Source organism: Ursus arctos, unplaced genomic scaffold (genome assembly GCF_023065955.2).
Source record: "Ursus arctos isolate Adak ecotype North America unplaced genomic scaffold, UrsArc2.0 scaffold_37, whole genome shotgun sequence".
NCBI lineage: Eukaryota > Metazoa > Chordata > Mammalia > Carnivora > Ursidae > Ursus > Ursus arctos.
Genome location: NW_026623053.1, coordinates 14,245,517 through 14,270,184, shown reverse-complemented (window position 1 = coordinate 14,270,184; position 24,668 = coordinate 14,245,517). Strand labels below are relative to the sequence as shown.

Sequence of the window (24,668 nt, the reverse complement as noted above, 5' to 3'; positions counted from 1 at the left end):
GTATTTTTAAAAGGCTGGAAGAGCTGCATATAGTTATAGTCAATTTTATTTCCAAATACTTATCTTAAAATATTTCTCCCACATACTATTTATAGTAAACATATAATCAGAAGACACCCACACAATTAAAAAAAAAAAATCAAGCATAGCTCCTGACGTTAAAAAAATCAAGTTGTTTGTAAAAGCTCCATTCACAGTAAAGACGAAATAGATATTAGAAGAAAAATGACAATCTCCTTTTTCAGTTGTTGTAGAGAGAGAACTTTCTATGTAGATTAAAGTCGGTGGCTTTTACATTGATTTCCACAGTGGTAGATGTTTCATTAAAACCAGAACTGCCTTAGAAGATTTAGGCAAATTTGGTAAGTTATTCTAATTACTTTCTTCTCTCTGATTGAGTAAATATAGCTAATTCAGGAGGCAAAGCAACTAAGTAATCATTTATGAAAAAAGTAATTACCGTATTATTTATCTGGAATACAATAATGATTCAAGAAGAAAGATAACTCCTTCCCTCCACTGCATCCATTGGATTAGCCCTAATGCCACATTTTAAAAACAGATACCTCCTTATCACAGTTCTCTCTAGCTCTTAAATCCTTCCCTTTCTCCAGGGCAATGTTACTTATTGCCTTTTGTCTACTTCTACTTCAAGACACATCCACACCAATTTCAGACATTAGCAGATCACTGTAAAAGAGATGGTAATCATGTGATGCGATGGAGGTGGTAATCATTTCGCTATAAGTTTATCAAATCGACACACTGTACACCCCAAACTTATACAATGTTTTAGGTCCATATATCTAGTTCAATGTTTTAGGTCCATATATCTAGATCATATATCTAGTTCCTGGAGGAACTAGTATGTATGTAATGGGAATTGAGTATTTGTAGCTGTCCAGGCTATCGGAAATGCTGATGATTCCAAATGAGACAGTGAGGATATCTTCCTACTTAGTGTCTGCATATATGTGAAATTTACATAATAATTTTATCAAGCCTGGGAACATTTGTTAAAAGAGTTATCTCCAAATATGGGGAGGTGTCATTATGCAAATTGAAATAAACACACATGTAACCTCCTACATTAAAGTATTTCCTCATTGCTTATTATTATACTAAATAAGCCCAGTTAATACCATTTTGCTACTTAGAAATGAGTATTTTAAGCTAAAATATTAATAGCACCAATAATTTCTCTGTGCGAAAGCTCAAAAATTAACAACAGGTTCAATGTTTCATATGTAGTCCTGAGAAAATATACCATGTTTTGTTTTTAGTCCAAATTCCTTATGGTTAAAAGGTGATATGAAAAAACAAGTATATAAAGATAAAAATCCAAGCCACTAGGTATTATTCAATCACACACCCATATCCTGCCATTTTGGCCCACTTGCCAAATTCCATAGATACTAACATAAGAAAACAAGGGTTGTGTTTGAGGACTTGCTCTAAGATAAAGATGACTTTGTAAAACAGGATTCAAACTAGAATAGTTTAATAGTTTGAATGAAATAGTTTGAATAATTTATCCTCTATATTTGAAACAACTTAAAAATAGTTTAAAAGAATAACTGAATTCAACTGCCATAGAGGATTCCAATCATCTCATCAAGTATGGACTATTAATTATCATTAGTTGAACTTCAAGTTCCACATTAAATCTTATGAAAGGTTTCCAATAGCAAACTCTGAAGCAGAGCAGCCGAGAGGTTCTCTCAACACCTTAAAGTGAGTCATAAATAGAAGTGAGAATCAAAACTCGGTAATAAATTCCTATATTTCTGTTCGATAAATAACTGTGATGAACACTGGGTGTTATACACAACTGATGAATCATTGAACACTACATCAAAAACTAATGAGGTATGATATCTTGGCCAACTAAAAATAAAAAAAATTAAAATATATCCAGAATAAATAAATAAATGTCTTTAATCGACAACAAGAGCATGAGACCAGTTATTGGAATTTGAGATATGTTACTTTGTTTATTCAGCATGACTACTATTATTTCAAAAACAGTATGGTGATACCCACAGGATGTATCACTTCCTTTCCCCAAAGCATCTGTCCCCTAATGCTATGAATAGCTACTTTGAGACAACAGCTATTTGGTTTTCTATTATTTATTATTTTAGAATACCAATTTACTTTTACAATACTCAGCAACTTCCACCTTTCAATATTCCCAAAAGGTCTTGGAAAAATCCAGAAAAGAACCTAGAAATGAAAGCACTGTAGATCATTCTGATTAGATAATATTGTGTAGTAATGTTTCTTTACAAACCTAATAGATGTAAGCTGAGCCTTGATCTTTTATAGTGTGAATAAGAGTTAGAAACTTACATGGTAAATACTTTATAATATTTGATAATAGTGTTTCAAATGCTATAGGATTCATAACAGATTTGTTCAAGTAGATAAACTTGAGGTTCTAATTCTAGGTTCTAATTCTCCTCTGTAAATTATAAATCTATAATTGGCTGTTCTTTTACAATAATTATCCTGACAGTTACCGTGGTGTTCTCTCTGTTGGTGCACAATGTCCTACTCCACCATTAAAAAGTCACAAGTAATATCTAGAATGAAGGTTCTAACTTTCACCACACTATTTTAAGGATTAAAAAGAGGTGTCTCAGCTTGATGAAGGTCTTGGATGCTGACCATTTTTCTGATCCTGATAGCAAAGAATACAGAAAGGTAGTAATAAACATGAGGAAGCTTACAAGCACTTTGAAGCACTATCATACCATCTCAGGACTCTGTCATATAGAGTATGACTGCCCTATGTGGAAATATGAAATGGGAAACAAGTCATGAAAACCCACGTGTTTTTTTGTCTGTCTTTGGCCTACCATAGAAATTTCTGAACTAATCAGATCATCACTGTGTAGGAATTAGCATCAGTTACCACTATCGCTAGAAGCCTACGTAGTGATGCATATTATTAGTGATAATAAAGGTATTTCTCTGGAACTCTGCTTAACTGTGGAGTACGTTAGTCTCATAAAAGTTTAGGTCTATGTTTCATTTTTATGACTTTCTAGTGTATTTCCAACTATCCTCTTCCAAAATCTAAAAATAATTCTCCCTTTCAGTTTCTTTCATCAACTACTTTCTACAGTTTGATGCACAGACTCAAAACGATCATTGAATTTCACCATTTGCCCCCCATGTTACAATTCATTCCAATTTTATTCTGGCTACCACTGACCCTTGTTAATTTCTGAATTCCCATCCATCATTTTTTTGAGTTTCACTCAGTTCCCAACTGCAGGACTAGACATATCATTGCTCTTTCAGACCTTAATCTATTCCTTTCACCATGCTCCAAGGTTTCTATTTAGTGTTTTATTGTTTCTGTTTACTGTTTCTATTCAGTGTTTTTCCCTAACTATTCATCCTAATTCCTTACTAATGACACTTAGAAAAAAAAAATTGGTTTTGCATCCACCTACATACCAGTTGTTACATCCAAATCCTCCCCTCCTAAGTCCTCTTCAAAAATCTATTTCTGTTCATTAATTTAATCATTATTCATTTATTCAAAAACATTTATTGAGAATCCAGTTGGATCCTAAGAATAAGTTGGTGACTAAAATACACACAGTGCCTGCTCTCATAGAGGCAATAGGCAGTGCAAGAACAGGAGAGCACACTTCATTCACAAGTTACGCTGGAAATCGATCAGTGTTCACTCGGAGCAACTGCTGGTCCATTTCCTTTAAATTATATGATAAGATATTCACATAGCTAAAAGAAAATTAGTGCCTATCAATATGCCATGAGAAAAACAATGATAAGCATTGAACCACTAAAAAGGAACATGCCTACTGATTTATGACACCAGAAAACACATTCTTTCATGTGTTAACACTAGTATGGTAGGAAGAGAATGAATAGGTCATACTGCTGATCTGTATTGTACTCCTCTCTTGTATTTTGTTCTTGTACTTTAAAATATCTAAATTTCTTTGCCTAGTGTTATACTACACTATATACTACGAAAGCATGTAAACTTATTTGCCAATGTTCGTGTAGGTGAATTCTAATTCAAAGGGCCTGTGAACACTCAGGTTGTCTGAGAGCACCCACCGTGCTCGGCCTCGGGAGGTCTGGCAGAGCACAACACTGACCAGAAGCCTCACCAGGCTTCCCGCTAGACCCCGTGTTTGCTCACGTGATGGTAGAATTTTAAAGTTTCTCCAATTTTAAAGTGGAATGTACTTTTTATGCTTCAAGCAGCACGCTGCAGAGTTCATGCCATGGTAATTTAAGGAATAATGCTTTAGATCCCAATAGCTTTATCAAATCTCAACAACCAACATTCACTATGATTGTTAGGCTGATATTACACAGTCGTTGTTGAAAGCAAGCTTTGTTTCACTAGCCCAGCTTCAAAAGGTGAAAAGCAATAATAAGCACAACCTACAGACCTTGGACTCTTAAAAGTTAGAATGCAATTTTGAATTCTTTCCTAAATGTACTTGGAAGTAAAACTTTTATGGTGATCCAAGCATCAAACAACATTTTGAAACATACAGAATACTATCCTGGACATTCTTAAAAACGCTCAAGCTTCGAATCAAATTTGAACTCAAGTCTTTGAAAGCTTTTTAATCACCAAAAACAATTTCCCAAGTCCATTTTAATTAAGGTATTGTGAGTGGTCCTGCAGGGTTACCTGAAATATTGGCAAATCTTGTCTTGCTTCAAATTTAAAAGTTAACCTCTGTGCCATGGTTCCGAATCATCCTAAGGATGACCCACATCTATACTAAACCCACATCTTTTGCATGACCTGTAACACATGTGCTTGGTGTTAACCAAAATTGCTCCCTACTCAGAAACCACTATATTGAACTGAACAACTGCCACAATTCACTGAATGGCACTGAATAATGTTCCAAATATTTTCCTAGATCTTAATTCTATTCTACTCCTAAGGAAAACATGTTTTAGAATCCCACATATTTTATTTTTGCTCCCCACCCCCAATGCTTCTCTCTCCCTTTCTGGGAGAGTTAAGTACATTAAAAGGAAGGAAGGCTGGGACGGACAGAGGGAGGGAGGAAAGGAGGGAGGAAGGCAGGGAGGGAGGGAGGAAGGCGGGAAGGCAGGCCAGCCTGGCACCTAGAATCTCAGACAATGTTTTATTCAGCGATTCGAATAATGTCAGCAAGATCGAATTGCTCTCTGTCTTCAGGTTTTCCCTTCCATTTGATGGGCTTCAAGCTCAGGCTCCATGAAGTGGTAAGATGGCTGACGACCCTGCCAAAGCCTTATCTTCTCAGGTTCAAATCCAGAGAAGAGAGGGTGTTCTTCTTCTAACAGTCTCAGCAGAGAGCTCATCTGTGCATTGCTAAGCCATCCACACGACGTAGCCGGAGACACCCAGAGCACTGCCTGCAAGAACTGAACCACCGATCCGTCGCCAAGATCACACGTGGAAACAACTCTACCTAACAGAAGGGGCTTAGATGAAGGATAAGGCTAGCACCTCAGAGGAGCACTGTAATACTGATACTCGGAGGAAAGTGGATGAACATTAGGTGGCCAAAGTCACATATTCACTCCGATACTCCAGCTTAACATCGGATTATGCACACAGAACTACGGCAGCTACAGAAATTCTGTATTTGGGCCTTAAGGGTATGAATCCACTGGAAAGGATGCAAGTGGACCTGTCATAAATTTTTATTTGCATAGAAAGTCCACTGTTTTTATTTAAATTGCATACTAATTTGGGGTCACTGGGAGGATGCAGTTTATAAAAGGAATAGAGGCCCCCAGGCCACCCCTTGAAGCAGTCACCGTTCCAGGATGTGGTTTGGATTGGTAAATAGGAAAAGAAGGAAAGATCATTTCCATTTCTGTTTTTCTAATTTTTCAAATTCTAGGTATCATGCCTAGTTAAAAACTGCAGTCAGATTATAGTATTTATTGCCTTTGTTCATTTGTAAGGAAAAAAAGCTTCACAGCTTAGACGAATGACCATGAAGCCACATTTCTGCCTATATGCTATCTCCCCAGAATCCTTTAAAATAAAGAGTGTGTTGCATTTCTGCGCTTAGCACATACCCAAAGACCAGATGGAGAGGGTTAAAAAAAAAGGATAGGACAGAGCTTAAGAGGAAAGGGGTTAACAAGAGGTAGAAACCAACATTTCTTTGTTCTCAATATATTGATTTATTCATATAAAGTAAACTGGAGAGCAACAGTAATTTCTAAAACTGGTAGAAAGTTGATCAGTCTTGAGCAGGCAAAAACGTCACTAAAGATCAGTGTTTCCGGGAAGCCTTCCCTGAAACTTCACCTGAAAGAACTAATTGGGGAAAAGAAAAAGAATGAACATCTGGGCGGGTCAGTGGAAACCACAAGAGCTTTTACTGCAGGAAGTGTCTCAAAAATATTAATAACCAATTGCTCCCTCCACTGCACAGTGCGCGATCAAAGCCCCAGTATGTCCACCGTTACAAAGCCAATGTGAAAGGGGGGCAGGAAGGGACTCATCGAAAGCCGCCCGGAACCCTGGAACAGTTGACGCGACACTTGCTGCGATGATAAATAATGTCCCTCTTGCAGCGGCGGCGGCACAAGCCTCCGACACCAGCGAACTAGCGAACTCAGAAAGGCTCTCCTGAAAGAGTTGGAAATGTCAATGCTCCCATTTCCTCCTAATGGAAAGAAGATTCTTTCTATATGCCAGCAGCAGGGTTCCTGACAACAGGACCGAGGAGAACCCAAAATATTTATTTTAGTAGGTATGTGTTGGTGTGTTTTTTATTTGTAATAGCCACAAGCCAAATTACTGAAGACCATGGTTAGCATTTGGCTTAACACCGAGCAGTATTTTTGTGGAATATGTATCCAGCGTCTCCAAGTGTAAAGGAATGAAAAATGAGAGTAAAGGGGAGAGATAGGGAGGAAATAAAAATCTTTCTTTATTCATGATGGGAAATAGGGACTTTTATTCTATGATTTTTGTTATGTTCTGAGTAACAGTATAATCATTTCCAGATAATAAGTGTTAATTATTTGGAACTTATGATATATATAGTATAAATCAAAGTGCTTTGTGTGTATTCCTGTGTTTATGCTCCCAACAACCCAGAGGTAGAGTTCCTCCCTTCACAGGCAAGGAAATCGAGGCAATAAGAGTCAGTTGGGTAAATGGCTCAGACAACACTCAGTAAATGGACCTACGAGGATTAGAAGCAGGCAAATTCATTTCAAACCTATATTCTCAGCTCATTTATAGAGTAGTAGAGCTTTATTTTGGTTTATATATGAACCAAAAAAAAATGAAATTGAGAAAATTTCTACTCGGAACTCTGTAGTTACCGTAGGACACCATTTTGGTTTTGTTTTGTTTTGTTTTGTAGACTTTGCAAATCTAGATACAGGTCTCTATGAAATAGAGACGACATGCAGACATACCTGTGACACGGCGGTGGTTTGCAGCTCTACCCCAGGTACCCTCATCTGTTAGGACTACGTTATCGAAGACAGAACTTCACTGGGCTTAAAATATTTAAATCAAAACCTTGAATTCCAACATCAGGAAAGGAATGTTGCAAAGACACAGATAGGGAGGCATGGAAGAACCTGCATTTACGAAATACAATCTCTCAGCAGAAATTTTCACTAAGGAAGGTATGTGTGGGGCGCCCGGGTGGCTCAGCCGTTAGGTGTCTGCCTTTGGCTCAGGGCGTGATCCCGGAGACCTGGGATCGAGCCCCACGTCAGGCTCCTCTGCTGGGAGCCTGCTTCTTCCTCTCCCGCTCCCCCTGCTTGTGTTCCCTCTCTCGCTGGCTGTCTCTCTCTCCCTGTTAAATAAATAAGTAAATAATCTTTAAAAAAAAAAAGGGGGGGGAGGAAGGTATGTGTGTGTTTACTGGGGTATATGTGTCTACATGTATATACATTGAATGTGTGTTCATATATATATATATATACATATATATATACATTGAATATATATATTTATATTTATATATTTATATATATATATATACAAATTGAAATAACATTTTCAAAGGAGGAAAGTATCTCTTATAGGAATTGAAGTTTTCAGGCATATCCTCTACTTGGGAGAATGAAGGTTTGACTCAATTCTAATAAAATGGCATATGAAAATCAAGTCTAATTCCCCAGTTCTTAATCAAAGCTTGCATTTTTACTGTATAATTTCAGGGAAACTTTGGGGATGGAAGGAACTAGGAATCTTCACCTTCCAGTAATTAAAAAGGGTAGAATCCGTTATGTCTCACATTCCTAAAGACTTTAGTATTTACACAGCACTGCAGCGTACACAATCAAATGAGTTAGCACTCCTTCATTTGTACAGGGTACCATAATAAAGCCTTCGCTTGCCAAAACTGATAGGATTTTTTATTTCGTTCCACTGCATTCTGAATGTCTACTTTTTTCTAAGCAGTACTATTCTTCACCAGAAGGGTATCCTGAACTTTCGGTTGGCAAATGAAGCCTTTATTCTCTTTAGGATAAGAGTTTGAACGACTGTCACTCCTTATGGACTTTATGAACAGTTCTGTATTTAAACAAAATATGTCTTATATGCACCTTGAGTAAAATGTCAAGTCTCAATTATTCACAGGTAACAATGCTGATTTAGAACCAGTGAGCCTGAAGTTGGTCTGCGAAACTGACACTGACAGTCATAAGCAGGCTCTTCTTTGTATTTCACTAGTTTGCTGCTGAGTCCTTTATTCTAAGGGTAGGGTTGGCCTTATTTGTGGAACTTTTAGAACGCTATCTATAAAGCTGTGGGAGGCCAGGGTGGAGCTGGATAGGAATGACAGCCAGCCATCAGTGTCACACACATTATCACACAGTGTCACCCTTTAAATATCGGGAAGGAGCTTTTGGTGTATTTTATTTTGGAAGGGGCTTTTAAAATGAAGTCTTTATTAACACCCCTCTCAGGTAGTGGGAATGGAAGACATTGACTTTAGCACTTAGTCTTAAGTCACTACTTTACACAAGAGCTAGGAGGTGTTTATCCTGTTCTTGGTTATCAGAGCACGGCTCCATCACAGGCTTAATTTGGGAAAGTCCACTGTTCGTTGTTGTTGTCGTTGTTGTTGTTGTTGGTGGTGGTGGTGAACAGTGTAGTTAGCTCCTCTACCTTCCCTCTCCCCATCTCCTCACCAGGAAGAGCACAAGGGCCATATCTGATACTCCTCTGCATGGTAGCCAGAATGGTGTTTTACACATAGTGATACTTAATGCTTGAAATTTGTTCCCATTTAAAAAATATCATTTCTGGGGTGCCTGGGTGGCACAGCGGTTAAGCGTCTGCCTTCAGCCCAGGGCGTGATCCCGGGATTACGGGATCGAGCCCCACATCAGGCTCCTCCGCTATGAGCCTGCTTCTTCCTCTCCCACTCCCCCTGCTTGTGTTCCCTCTCTCTCTGGCTGTCTCTATCTCTGTCGAACAAATAAATAAAATCTTAAAAAATATATATATCATTTCTGTATAATTGCTTTTTTTGTGATCTCAAGGACCTAATTTTTTAAAATCCTTAAAAAAACCTGAGCCTGTAATAAATAAAACTGTGAAATTATCTTTCCTTCCCGGGGTCCTAAAAAGTCACTCTCTAACAATCCAAACCCCTGGATTCCAATGCCACAGCATCACAGTCAAGGGCAAGGTACTCCAGGATCCTGGCCTCACCCTCCTTCCAGGTGGCTTCGGCACAGGCACACCTTGCCAGTCCCCTGCCATTCCAAGTGCTCGCTCTTCACCGATGTGTGCTGATACCTTTCCCTCCATTCCCAGTCTTGGTAGTTGCAATTCCTTATCATCTCTCAAGGCCCAGCATAGGAACTCTGTTATTCAACAATTACAGATGTCTTTCCTGTCAATTACCAGAAACTAGGAATGAAAAGTCAAGCAAAGCGGACACTACCCCTTCCTTCACAGAGCGTACAGTCGGTGGAAGAGACGGACGCTCAACAGTCCATCATGTTAATGGTTGTGTAATTATAAGGACTATGGACGAAAGAGGTACACTCTTGAGAGTTTATAACGAAGGAACCAGACCTAGAATGGGGCACCAAAAGGCTTCCCTGTGGAAGTTACACTATAGATGAGATGGGAAGTGACGATCAAAGTAAAAAAAGTCAAGGAATGGGGCAGTGGGACAGAGTATTCCAGACAGAGGGACCTATCTCCGAAGGGAGGGAAGGAAAAAACTTGGGAGAGTTCAGAACACTGAAAAGAAGACCTATGGGGGTGCAGAACAGAAGCAAAGTAGAAGTTACAGACTCAGGACAGGGTCAGACCCTGCTTTCACAGTAAAGATTTCAGACAACCATCCTTCAGTGCAGTGAGAAACTGCTGCAATCTTTTCCACGAAGCTCAGTTCTGCTCCCCAGGCTACACTGTAGGCTTTCTGTCCCCTGAACTTCAGTTGCACAAAATTTTCATCTTTCTGACGCCACCACCGCATTCTACCTTGTTTTATGGTTGTTTGTGACCACATCCCTTTACACATCTTCCCTTACTTAGCACCTGCACAATGTGCTGCCTAAAACTGTTCTGTAGGTGTTATCTTACTGGATTAGCAATCCATAGGTTAATGATCAAAGATTACAAACTATTGGGGCGCCTGGGTGGCACAGCGGTTAAGCGTCTGCCTTCGGCTCAGGGCGTGATCCCGGCGTTCTGGGATCGAGCCCCACATCAGGCTCCTCCGCTATGAGCCTGCTTCTTCCTCTCCCACTCCCCCTGCTTGTGTTCCCTCTCTCGCTGGCTGTCTCTCTCTCTGTCAAATAAATAAATAAAATCTTTAAAAAAAAAAGGATTACAAACTATCTGATTACTAATAAACCTGGTGTGTGTGTGTGTGTGTGTGTGTGTGTGTGTATGTATGTGTGCCTTACCTTCTTAATTCTGAGCCCTTAAATATTGCTGGAAGTAAATTGCTTTAACCTCCTGCACTTGGCCATAAAGTAAATCACAGCACTTTAATTTGTATCTCTCTTTTTGGTTAATTTTATCCCTTTGTAATCATAAGATCCTTCCCTCTTACTCTTTTCAAGGTAATTTATCTACTACTCATAAGAAATCTTCCCTTTGCGTATGTTACTCAGTACTATATTAAGCTTTCCATCAAATTATTCAACATCCCTTATCAAAACTGACCCAGGAAGCATTATTTACAGTAGCCAAACTACGGAAGCAGGTGTCCATCAACAGCTGAATGGATAAAGATGTGGTATGTGTGCACCATGGAATATTATTCAGCCATAAAAAAGAACAGAGTCTTGCCATTTGCCACAACATGGATGGATCTAAAGAGTATTATACTAAGCAAAATAAGCCAGTCAGAGAAAGACAAACACCATATGATCTCACTCATATGTGGAATTTAAGAAACCACCACCACCACCACCACAACAAAAGATGAATCAAGGGGAAAGAGAGAGAGAGAGAGAGAGAGAGATACCAAGAAACAGACTCTTAACTACAGAGAACAAATGATGGTTACCAGACGGGAGGCAGGTGGGGTGATGGGTGAAATAGGGGATGGGGGTTAAGAGTGCACTTATCATCATGAGCACTGAGTGATGTAGGGAAATGCTGAGTCACTATACTGTACACCTGAAAATAATGCAACACTGGAGGTAAAGTTTTAAAAGGACTGATCAAGGAAAAGCTGGTTGCCATCCTAAGAGTTTTCTCTTTTGTTTTTCCAACATTATAGTCATTAAATCATCACTTGAATAATTGGTTTTTTCAAAAGGTTTTTAGAACATTTTAATACTGTCACCATTGCCATCAACATTTTTCACCCTAACTAGGTGCTCAGTGAATGTTTACTGAGAAAAGGAGGAAAGAAGGGAAAGAGGGAGGGAGGAATCTCACCATCCCTACCATGGCCACCTTTAGCTTTTGTTGCCTTAAAGTAAGTTTTACAATAACTCTTGCCCACACGTTTGAATTTTTAATAATGTGTTCTCTAGTTCATTGGATCCCAGTTTTCTTTTCTACATCCTAAGATTTTTAACCATGAAAGAGAGAGTAAGCAGAGTAGGAAGCAAGCTGGAGAAATGAGGAGAGTTGGTCAAGACTGAGAACATGGCCATGGCCCCATGTCTAGAACAGCCAACGAGAGATGTTCAACTTGGAGGATACAACTAGTAGAGTATCTGATGGGTCATCAGAGCTGCTACTGAAACAAGGGGCATCACAGCTGTATTCTGAATGCCGCCCACCCAGCACAGAGGTGGCTTCGCTAAGACTACTTCTTGGTCTCCCTCGTATCCCTCTGTATCTTTAAATATGCCCCTATTAATTGTGGTAAGCTGAAAATTTCTCACTCTCGAACCCTGCAGTACCTCATTAAAACATTCCCCTCAAAGCAGTCTGTCTTGCGACAAAATATATTCTAGAAAATGCGTAAGGAGCCTTAGACTGGGATTACGAGAATTCACATACTTCAGCTATTTACAAAATATACCCCCACGAAAGGGACAGTAAGAAGGAGTTGTGTCCAGACCTCTACTCTGATGTCAATCAAACAACAAAGACCTGTCTGCTCCTATTTGTTTACGCTCTGGGGCCATTTTTATAGGAAGTCTCCTCGGCTTTTATACGATAATAAACAACACAAATTGAAAACTATCAACTGGCCAAACCTTTTCTTTTTATAAAAAATTCATTTTTTTTATATTTAAAATAAAGAGAAAATATCTGGGTCTGTATTTGTAATAGAAATGTATAGGGTTATCTATTGTGGTGGTGGTGTTCTGTGTGTGTGTGTTCTGATGACAGAAAGGAATATTTAAGAATGAAAACCTAGCCATACTGGCCACATGGAAGATCTGCCAATGGAAGGGAGTCCACAGAGCCTAAGTCTAAGGGCTTCCTGAGTGGATAGAGTCTATTATCCTCCCAATTCAACAAAGAACCATCATGTCCTCTGGCTGCAAGGCAAAGCATAAAGTTTGCAGAGGGAGCCGTTCTTTATCGCTCTGTGTAATGGGCAACCCGTGTTTTACTGTTAAGCTCAGTGCTTTTTCAAATGGATGCTTTTGAAATACTTCAGAATGTAAGTTCATAAAAAGAGAGCATATGTATAACAAGTATGCCGACTGAATAAATAAGCACTCAATGCCTCAACGCCCATGCATATAATACCACATGAGGCAAGTAGTATGAAATACGGGCACTGTTTTCTGAAATGCGTCCTTTTTTGATGTGTCAAAGAGGGGGTCAGACTGGACTAATGCTGAGAGGCAGCAACCTTCATTTATGCGGCCCTCCTCCAAATCTTCCGAGGAGCTAGAGCAAGGGAAGGTTTTAACCCCCAGGCCATTTGTCAGCAAGGGCTGCCTCCCCTAGAAGTCAGGCTCGGAGTTAAGGGAGATGATGGCAACATTATTCCGTAACACCTTCCAAGTGTTATTACAAAATGACAATATTGTTTTTAGCCCATTTCCCTTAACCAGATTGACAGAATTACAGGTTGACATTATTGTGAAATTTTATGATGTATCATGTTAACTGTGCCAGTTTGATTAGCCTTGATTGACAGCTTGTACCTGAACAGAAAGTGAAATACCTCAAAAATATAAAACCAGCAAATCTTGCATGACTTTCACAATAAACAAAATCTCTAGCTAATTTAATTTTTAACTAACTAGAAATTTCATCCTAACCTCATTCTATTAAAATTTCATTTCTTTCATCCTCATCTTGAGGCTGCGGCTCGAGGAAAATAAATCCAGCTGCAGTTACAAGATCACCGTTGGCTTTCCGAGACTTTAAACGCATTAGGAACAGGCTGCTTGCCTAACGCGGCCCTGCCCTGCTTTACCATCAGAGCAAACAGATGCACCTCAAACCTGGCATCCCCCCACAAAGCCCGGGCTGAGATAGGAGGCCTCTAAGAACACAATATAGGAAGCCAGGCGCAAGCACCTGTCTGCGGGATTGCCGAGCCTCAGCAATGCCTCTCTCTTACGACGTCCTCAGCTGGTATCCACACAGAAGCTGATAGACTCCAAAACCCGGGAACGTGAAGCCAGACTGCCTAGTACATTAAGCAGGGGGGTTGGACTTTCCCCTCTGGCTCTGTAGGCTGAATTGGACTTACAATTCAATCTAGAATGAGATTGGTTGTTTCCATTTACCTTGCAGATTAAAGCCATTCATACTGCAGAATCTAGACATACTAAGAGGTGCAATTAGGCACCACTTGTAGATTCCACTCGCCACAGGACTTGTCAACAAGGCCATAAAAAAGGGCACTGGATCCCAACAGTCCCTTGGACTCAAGAATCTGCTTTACCTCATTCTTTGTATCTCTTTGGAAACCTGCAACAATTATACTGCCAGTTTAGAATTACTGCATCACAAAGGGATTATTCAGATGCTTCTCGATTTTATTCTCTGCTGCACAGAGTAGAAACATTAGGTTTCTACCAAATGAGTCCCTGAGCTCTGTGGCAAATCAGATTCTGAGGGCAAAGCATCCACTTATGGAAGAAAGCAAACCACGTATAAAAAAATCCAATTTTTTAAACCTCTTTTTTTTCATGCGGACGGTACATCAAGAAGGTTTTGGTTATTATTCTTATTTCCTGGGCGAACAACCAGTTGGTTATCCAATTGGCAGGAAGGAAATGCAACCGCTGAGATGCGCGGGGGCATATTTTGTTAACCCACGGCACAACTGCCTGTTAGAGCATGTGTGTCCATTTATTCATACATACATTTGAACTTAATACATCTGTTATTAATCCCATCAAGTGTACATTGACACAGAAGAAAAACATGCTTAACACCTCTTTCTTGAAGATTCTGCATGCTTCGGGCAAGTCTCTCCCTAGCGTTGCCGTCTTTCCTAGGGGTACAAACCCCAGCTTTGGATTGCTCTTCTCTAGGTTCCATTCCACACCCAGACAAATAAAATCTAATCCTGGAAGAGAAAACATGCTTGTATCTCCAGGGTCTATCTTCTAGAGCTTTGGTTTACACTGATAACCTGAACTGTGAATATTACATAGACCCTCAGGCTAACAGTGGACAGTCTTGGCAGGTAACACGAACACAGACAATTTTAAAAGCTCAGACAGATATGTTCAAAGTTCTTAGAATGTAAAACTACACATATATTGAGTCTGTCCTTTTCCTGATGGGATTGGTCATGAAACGCGCAGCTCCCAGAAAGCCGTGGAAAAGAGCTCAAACTCCACCTCCCTTAAGAGGACGCCCAGTAGTACAAAAGACTACATCCACTGGGAAACTCAAGGCTGCGATAGGCAGATATGTTAGGCAGGAGTTTCTGGGTAGGGGCGGCATTCTAATGGAAAATACCACCAGGCTGGGAAGGACCACAGCCAATGTCAGGCAACAGTGTACAATGACAGGGCGTTGGCAAGGGCAGGTTCTCAAAGTCATCATCCTGGGTGTCATGACAGGCAGGGTGTGATCCCTATAGTTTTCCAGGGCTGTAGCAGGCACCAAATTTTATATATATGATTGGGACAGAGATCTATATTTACACAGAAATATATAGATAGATGTCTGTCCATATATATATATACACACATATATATATGATATGCACGTGTGCACACACTCATGCACAAACATGTACACTCACACACACAATGGCAATATTGGGGTCAAAAGCAGAGGTTCTGGAGTAAGAGCATCTGCATTCGATCCTGGCTCCAAAACTTACTAGGCACATGCTTTGTGCAAATGGTTTAGCTGCTTTAGCACCCCAGTTTCTCATCTGCAGAATAGGAATGATGAAATAGATCAGAAGGATTAAGTGCAATCATCTATGTGAAGCACTTACCCCAGGACCTGGCACCACCCCGGTATAAAAAAAATGCTTTTGTATCATTATTTCTCCCCTTCAGTAACTGGGAAACACAGTTAGGCTCTATGAATGGTACCCCGATTTCATAAAATTATTCTTTGGTTTCATCTATCCACTCCGCAAGCACTGACAGATCACCTTCCACATGCCAGACAATGGGCTAGGGGGTATTTCGTCACTGAACATTGCCTGGGTTGGTGCATTCTGGACTCAGGTTCTATAAGGACTCAAAATGTAGAAAATGTAATTTTGAAATAGTATTGCCACGTTAAAAATTTCCATATAACTACCTCTGAACAACCTGATCCATCCTGGGCAACATATGTAACCTGGATCAGAAGAGCACGAATGGCGTGTATAGACTCTTACAGTGTACATCTCTGGGGATAGACAAACACTCAAGGAAGGCTGGCCTGAGTCAGCAAACGTTTAGAGTGCACAGAAGAGGTATCAAAACGTACCAGGTCCGAAACAGATGAGAAGGCACCGTGGGGCAATGTTATAGAGCTCGGACTCTGGAATGGTCATCGAGAGCTGGGGCATGCAAACCAGGAAGGCCTAGCTCTCCTACACGCCCCTGTGCTGAGCTGTGCAGCTAGCTAACCTCTCTACACCAGTTTCCTGTTCTGGGCTAACCCACATCAGAGGCAGTCTACAAGGAGTAAGTGGGAAATGATTGTCAAGTCACTCACACATAACAAGTGATCAATGAACAGTAGATACTGTTACTAAGGGATATGTTTGGTCCCTTCACAAGACTTTGATTTCCTCTGAGAGAAGGGGAAAAAAAAAAAAAAAAACCAACTCTGCCCACACAAAATTACTGGAAAACACAATAAAACATTGAGAAGTGCAAAATCATAAACAAAATACGCCAGTTTGGTGGAAGATACATGCACTCAATTCAAGAAGCCCTCAGTTCTAGTGTGAGGCGCCATTAACTAGCTCTTCAATCATACATGCGTCTTCAATCTCCCTGACCTTCTATTTTCTCATCTAGAAAGTAATTCCTCATAGCTCTAAATTTGAATCATGTCTCCAAGTTCAGAGGAAGCCAGATGAAGGGTATACTGGCGAGTCCAGACTTGAAGCATGGAGTAGGGGCAGCCTTGGACTTACACCAAGTAGGGAGAGATACATACAGTTGTAGCTAAGGGGGTGAACACATTCAGAGACTATGGAGTAAGTAAACATGGAGAGAATGGATGAAGTTGGAAAAGAACAGAGTAAGCTAATATGGCAGGAAAGGGATTGGCCAATGGGAAGGCAAAGGGGTAGATAAAAGCCAGGCAGTTTGTCCATCCCTGTGCACCCTGTTAGTCTCTCCTCCTCTCACTCGCTCCCACCCCCACATTCCTAGGGACTGCATGCCTCACCTCTTCTCACTGTGGGATTTGTAATCACAAAAAAGTCTGTCGACTAATCCCTGGAAATTCCAGAGCAGTTTGCAGCTGCTCTAAATTGCTCCATTAAAAAATTCTTAGAGTAATCTACATTGTAAAACTTCATGTTTAACAGCAAAATGAGCTTGCAGCAAGATGCCCATACAATGAAAAGCAGAGAAAGCTTCACAGCATGTCCATGAGATAGTTATTCCAAAAGCATTTTTCACATACCTTGCCCCCCCAAATAACTCCAAAACAGCAAAGTTCATTTCTTTTAACCTATATTCATATACTAGCTATTTTTAAAATTACAAATTGCATTTCCAGGCTTTTGTTATCTAAAGATAAATATCCTATCTGCAAATTAGATTTTTTCCCCCATAGCATCACTAACCATGTATCTTCCAGATGACTCCAGGGATAACCACTGTTCTCTGCACAGGAAGTAGCCCAACTCCCATTTAGGAGCTGATTTTAAAGAAATCATGGCTGCTATTTCACTATGGAGAAATATCCTATTTCCACTGCATCAAAGGGATATTCCTTTGTTTCTTTTTCTATCTTCTTCACAGTGGGAAAAGTGGCAATTTCAGAAACGTAATTCTCTGAGCAAGTCAATCCTCGGCCTATAGCGGAAAAGGTTCTAAGAAAGTAGTGTACTTAAAAACTACCTAATAGAAAAGTAAGAACAAAGCCAAATTTCGATGATAAAGTGCCAAGAAAGGCCTTCGCCTCTTTGCTATTTCCAGTCACAATAGCATGAGACCACAATAGGGAGGAAGAGGCACATTAGGTCATTCATACCAAGCTTCTGTCGCCCCACAAGGAGACAACTCCCCGAGCTGAATAAGCATAAGCATCTGGTAACTGAAGATTCCTTTAATAGAAAGCATTGGGGGGCACCGACACAGGACTTACATCATACCCCCGATTCACTTTCATGTTCTGTCTCACAGAGTTTTGTCTTTTTTTTTTTTAAGATTTTATTTATTTATTTGACAGAGAGAGAGAGACAGCCAGCGAGAGAAGGAACACAAGCAAGGGGAGTGGGAGAGGAAGAAGCAGGCTCCCAGCGGAGGAGCCCAATGTGGGGCTCGATCCCAGAACGCCGGGATCACGCCCTGAGCTGAAGGCAGACGCTTAACGACTGAGCCACCCAGGCGCCCTGTCTCACAGAGTTTTGAAAAGCAGCTGTGTTTCTTTCCGTATTTGCAAAACCCAGATCACTGGTACCATGAATGAGTAAAAGCAGTGGCCGCACAAAGGTTTCTAACTTTCCAGATGGTGTTTAATTAAATCAAAGAAATCTTACCAAGTATGAGATCTAATTCTATGTAATTTTACCAGGGGAACACACTGGCAAACTACTGATCTTGAGAGGCTTTGCAGAAGTAGCACAAAGAGCCCCGGAGTTAGGAGGCTGGAGGTGAGCCCCAGTCCAACCATTTAAATGGCTACCTGATCTCTGGAGCTCAACTGTTTCAGGAAAGGGTAAGAGTCCCTGCCTTCAAGTGTGTACCAGCCTGGGGAATGGAGATGCACTAATGAAGACATCCCATAAAACAGTGCAATAGGTTCTATGACAGACCTAAGGATAGGATGGGATGAGATGGAATACAGGGTCCCACGGGAGCTCATCAGAGAGAGCACCTAATTCAGTCTAAACTAGTGGGGAATGGTGGATAGAGTAGTATGCATAAAGATTTAAATTCTCCTCTCGGTCTTCAAAAAGGAAAGTAGGCTTAGGCTTTTAAACAGGAGTGGCAGGAGTGAGAGGTGGGGAGCAACGGAGGTAAGAGGCACCATCAGCACAACCCCCTGAAAATAGGAGCAAAAGAGGCTGGTACACCCCAGGGAAAGTATGCGAGGTGAGAGTTACAGGGGTGTGGGGAAGATGGGGCTGCAGGGAGAGGTGGAGGCTTGACCATGGAGATCCTGTCAAATGTGAGCAAGTCTGCCCTCACTTCCCTCTCACTTCTACTATCACATAAGATTTTATGTAATATTTACTTACAATGCCTTAAGATTCTGAGCATAAAAAGATTCTGTTCTTAAAGAACAACAACAGATGCACGATATTAACCTCCATCCCTTCCTCCCATTTTTGTCTAAAGGCAATCCACCCAGGCTCGTTCAAAGAATGTAGAATGGATCCTGAAGACTGGATACTATGCTTTTGTCTGATGCCAAATCCTGGAAGAGTTATTCTAATCACTGTCTAACGTCTTTAAAATTATCCCAAATCTGACTTAAAGGAAAAACGGTCTCTTAGCATAGAACAGGAACAAGGAAGGAGAAAGAAACCTATTTAAGAACTTTCCACTAGGGGCGCCTGGGTGGCTCAGTCGGTTAAGCGGTTAAGCTTTTGCCTCCGGCTTGGCTCAGGTCTTGATTGGGAGTGAACTTCCAGTCTGGCTCCCTGCTCAGCGGGGAGCCTGCTTCTCCCTCTCCCTCTGCCTCTCTCCCCAGCTTGTGCTTTCTTTCTCATTCTCTCTCACTCAGGTAAATAAATAAAAAATAAATACATAAATGAAAGAACTTTCGCTAGATCACGTTTGAGATGGAACAAAGGGTAACAGCATTCCTCTTTCTCTCTCAGTTTATTGTTGGCTGTATTTGCCATTCCAGGGATAGGTGACTTCGTTGGGATGATCCAGAAGAATCAGAGTAAGAAAACAGTTTGCTCAGTAGCTAAGGGGCAGGCCATACACTATCCAGGTCATCTTAAATTCACAATAAATTATTCCTTAAGTCTTAAACCAAATAATGGTCACTAATGTTCCTATTTGACTAGAGACTACAAAGATCATCTGCCATGCATGTGTAAAAAGTCTGGAGTCACTGAGGGAGTCAACCATCTGACTATGGCAGCCCCAAGTACCATCCATTGGTTTTCTATTCCCCATGTCATTTGAGCTCAACTTCTGATAATCAGATTCTTACATTGCTCTGAGTGCCAAATGGATATTTTATTTAAAGTATGTTTTTATTCTCCATATGACTATGCTAGGAATAGAAACGAGTACTCCATAAGCCCTTTAATTAATCTTGGAGAAGAAATGTGCATGAAAGCCAATTAGGAAATCATATATTTTCCATCTCCTTGGACCTTCCCAAAGTATATACTAGCATAGAGGTTACGGCATGGGCTCAACAATCGACCTGACCCTTGTAAGCTACATGCCTGTGGGCAAGTTACTTCACCTCTATGAGCCTTGGCTTCCTCATCTGTAAAATGAGAGAGCTCATACTGACTACAGAGGAATGCTGCGAAGATTAAATATATTTATCATTTATAAATGATACACTGACATGACATGTAAATGAGTGACAGGTACATGGGAGATGTTCATAAATGTTACATACTATTCAATATGAATTTGCTGTTTTGCTTAATATTTTTTATCATAATACTTGAGAGAAATCATGTTTAAGGTAATATAAAAGTAATCTTCTGCGAGTAATTTTTGTCCTAGTAATAAGCATTGTATACAATATAGAGGACCGGTTACTATAAATCACGGGACTAGAGGCTATTCATTTCCATTAGTATCATAATTATATTCGACCAATATCTGTAGTTTCCTATAGACATTTCTCATGTATCCTGCTGGCACGCGCTATCCACCTCTGCGCAGTCTATTTCTGGGATTGCCTCTACATTCAAATTATTTATAATTCTGGAAGTCACAGAAATGATATAGAATTAAATCTTTTAAAAAATTGGACACTATCTCTATGAATAAACACTGCCTTTTAAGTCATTTAAAGTATGACTCAAAAAACCCAGCTGAACAGGAAGGCATATGTGAGCTATCCTGGAAACCGTATTCGTACCTGGGTATTTAACACTGTACCTTTTTTCCTCCTAGCATCTGTTGGATACACTTTGGGATGGGGGCAACATGTATGAGAAGTGCTTTTTTTGAATGTCGCATTTCATTTTTAAATATTGAAGAAGTTCATAAAGATGGGAACAATTTAGGGAGCGATAGAGTAAATGAACAAAAAATAGTAACTCTGAAGAAAGGAGAAAAGGGATGAGACATTTAAAGGAAGGAAGAGAGGCCTGAAAGAGCCTAGTGTATGCCATGAAGTCCTCTAGACTTGACAGAAGGAGGCCACGACCCTGACCTTCACATTGTTTGCAAGATCTGTAACATGGGGACCCACCAGTGACTCAAGAGAACATAATGATTCCCTGGCAGTACCAGAAAGAAACTTTTCCCATGGGCTCCAAGAGAAAAGCTATCTGATGTATGACAATCACAACTTTCTTGCTGTCAGTACAATGATTAGAGTTTGTTTTTTTTCCTAACTATTCTCTCTGATGCCCGTTAATACTCAACCCAATACCACAACACAATTCAACCCAAGAAATTGTCTAGTGGATCAAAATGATACAGTCTAATATGAGGCTTTCTGATAGATTGTGGAGAGTTGTCTCTATACCTTTCTGAAGGCAAGAAAATGTGGTCAGATGATTCCTACACTTCTTTGAGAATTCATTTTTTTTTTAAGATTTTATTTATTTATTCGACAGAGATAGAGACAGCCAGCGAGAGAGGGAACACAAGCAGGGGGAGTGGGAGAGGAAGAAGCAGGCTCATAATGGAGGAGCCTGATGTAGGACTCGATCCCAGAATGCCAGGATCACGCCCTGAGCTGAAGGCAGCCGCTTAACCGCTGTGCCACCCAGGCACCCCTTCTTTGAGAATTCTTGAAATGTCATTTGTGTGTGTGTGTGTGTGTGTGTGTGTGTACACACCCATTTTACCCTAGAACATAAATTGATAGTGGTAGACAACACTTCAGTAACAGGCAAGACTTCAATAACACTGAAAAGAGAAGAATAAACCAAGTTCTCCAAAACTTAGTAATGCCTGCACCATAGAAATTCAACTTCTGTTTATGGACCATAGAAAAGTACGATACTAAGCCAAATAATACTCTCTGGTGTTAGTAATTCACTATGATGAAATGAACAGCAGAGCAATACTCTTGAGCCCTGGGTGACCTAACTCTGTGACCATGGGCATGGCACTCACTTCTCTGGCTCTCCCTTTAATCACATGTAAAGTGAGAATTTGAATCAGTCATAAGATTCGGCAATTATGGAACAAGCCTTTGTTTGACACATAGAATCGGTCATATGTATCGATGTTCCTTCTCTGCATAACGAGCCCTACTCAGAAGAGAATGTGGGACAGAGCCACACGTGGACAGCTGATGAGGAAATTCCAAGTTCCTAAGTCGCCCCTATTCTAATGATGCTCAACCATGGAAAGAACAGTAATTGTCAGTCAAGGGGATGGGGTTAGACTTCTGCGTTCTTTCATTCAAAGCATCCCACTTTAAAATGGATTTTAAAATATTTAGGAAGGGATCCTAATGATGAGACAGTACAAAGCAGTGTTGCCCAAATACAGGAGGATGTGACCCATTCATCTGGGCTGAAAACATAGTCATGCGTCTAAGTTTCCCATCCCCCAGCCTCAGTCCCACCAGCCTATTCCCTTTCCAGGCCCGCTCCAGGCTAGCAGTCGAGCAGACTAGTTAAAAGACAATTAGTCCAATTTCACATTCTCTAGCAGCCGAAAAATTTCATGTTATTTCAGTCACAGTGGATGGATGCCAAGTTCACTGGAAGCAGCCCTGCTGATTTATCCAGTCCATTTTAATACTTTAGAAATACTGTTAAAACATGGCTGTCCTAATTACACAGGGATCAACGCACAGTGTCCCTCTCACCCAGGATTCTCCCAGAAGGGCTGCAATCAGCTGCATTCCCCTTAATTTCACCATGCAATTCCAACTAATTTCATCCTAGTACAGTGCTGTCAGACAACTCCCATGCCTCTGCGGTTTTAATCGATTAGCTCAATGTCTCTATAATGCATCACCAGCTGCCAGGCACAGAACTGGACGCTTTGCAAGCATTTCAGCTAAAAGACAGTTTAATTACTACACCAGCCTCTCAAAGGCATAGGCACAAAGCCTTGGAAGCAAATTATTAAAATATTTGGTGTCAACAAGCCACTTTATAACTGAGCAAACAATGACAATTCAAAAGATGGAAATAAGGAGAAAGTCAGTTTTTAAACTGTGAGTAAGCTTTTTATGGACTCTAATACATTCGAGCAAATGGACTGGCTTTGGCATCACTGCTTCCATAAGGCACTGTGTTTCCTGGTCGTTCTTGGGTGGAATATAGGAACATTTGGGACACTGACAGGCTTGGAACACTCTTCTTCAATGGAAAAGAAAATACAGAGGCACCTAGAAATGGCCCGAAGTAGAATAAACGAGTCACAAGTTTGATTACCCAGTCCTCACAAACAATGGATTAAAACAATTAACTCTGGTCACACACATGCCTTCACTGTCCAGCTTACGAGTAAAATTGAAATACCTGTGGACACAGCATAGTAGATAAATGTAAGTCATAGAGAACTTGCAAAAGATACTGAAGTCCATCAGTTTAGTATGACATGCTTTTCAACCACTCTGGGTATTTTTTCAACCATTCTGGGTATCAAAGAAACCAGGAAAACTGGGACCCAAAAAAATGTTCTTAGGCACGACCTAACAGTTTATGCACAACTGTGCCAATAGCAACAAATAAAAAGGAAGAATTTATTTTTAAAAACCTATTTCTAAAGCATTTATCACAAGACTGTAAACATGAGTGTCGGTAGATTTCCTAAGGCCAGCAGGAAATTCAGGAAACCTACCATCTCCAGATCCCATGAGGGGGTGCCGATGGCCGGTCTTTGCCTTGTTTGGTATCTTTCCTTAAAAAGAGTCTGTATGTAAGTCTAAAAACGGAAAGGACATCACTGACTACCGAACAAATGGTCCCCACACACCCGCAGACAAGAAATGTATCCAGCCTCATTATCAAAAGGAGAGTCGAGATATCAAATGAATGCCTGTCTCCTGAATCAGAAGCATAAATTCAGTTATAGACAGAAGTCAATACCTTGTTTCAAAGAGAATTTGGAATGAATATATATATATATATATATATATATATATATATATATATATATATATATATTTATGATATATAATATGTATGTTTTATATATGTGTATAGATATGCATACGTATATATGGAATAATGGTCTTATATTAAGTTTAGGTATGTACTTCCACTTCTTATAAATTCATGTTGATTGAAATTGTGAGCTAGGGGGCACACTTAAGATGCATTATGATAGGCAGAGTATCTGCCAGCCCAAATTCACCAAGTAGCTATCCCCCACATGAAGAAAGGGACTAGCTATGTTACTAACAGTTATCTCTGGTAGTTTCATATAAATCATTAACCATTTCCATTTTGTATTTAATGAAAATTTGCCCCCTTACTTTTCCTTTCTTTACAGCATGATGTTGACCCAGTAGTAAA

General features: G+C 40.2%; 1 protein-coding gene across 1 annotated transcript in view; it reads right to left on the bottom strand.

The window, feature by feature from the left end:
- NPAS3 (neuronal PAS domain protein 3) overlaps positions 1–24,668 on the bottom strand; it is an 816,434-nt gene that overhangs the window by 478,404 nt on the left and 313,362 nt on the right. The gene's annotated exons all lie outside the window — the stretch shown is intronic.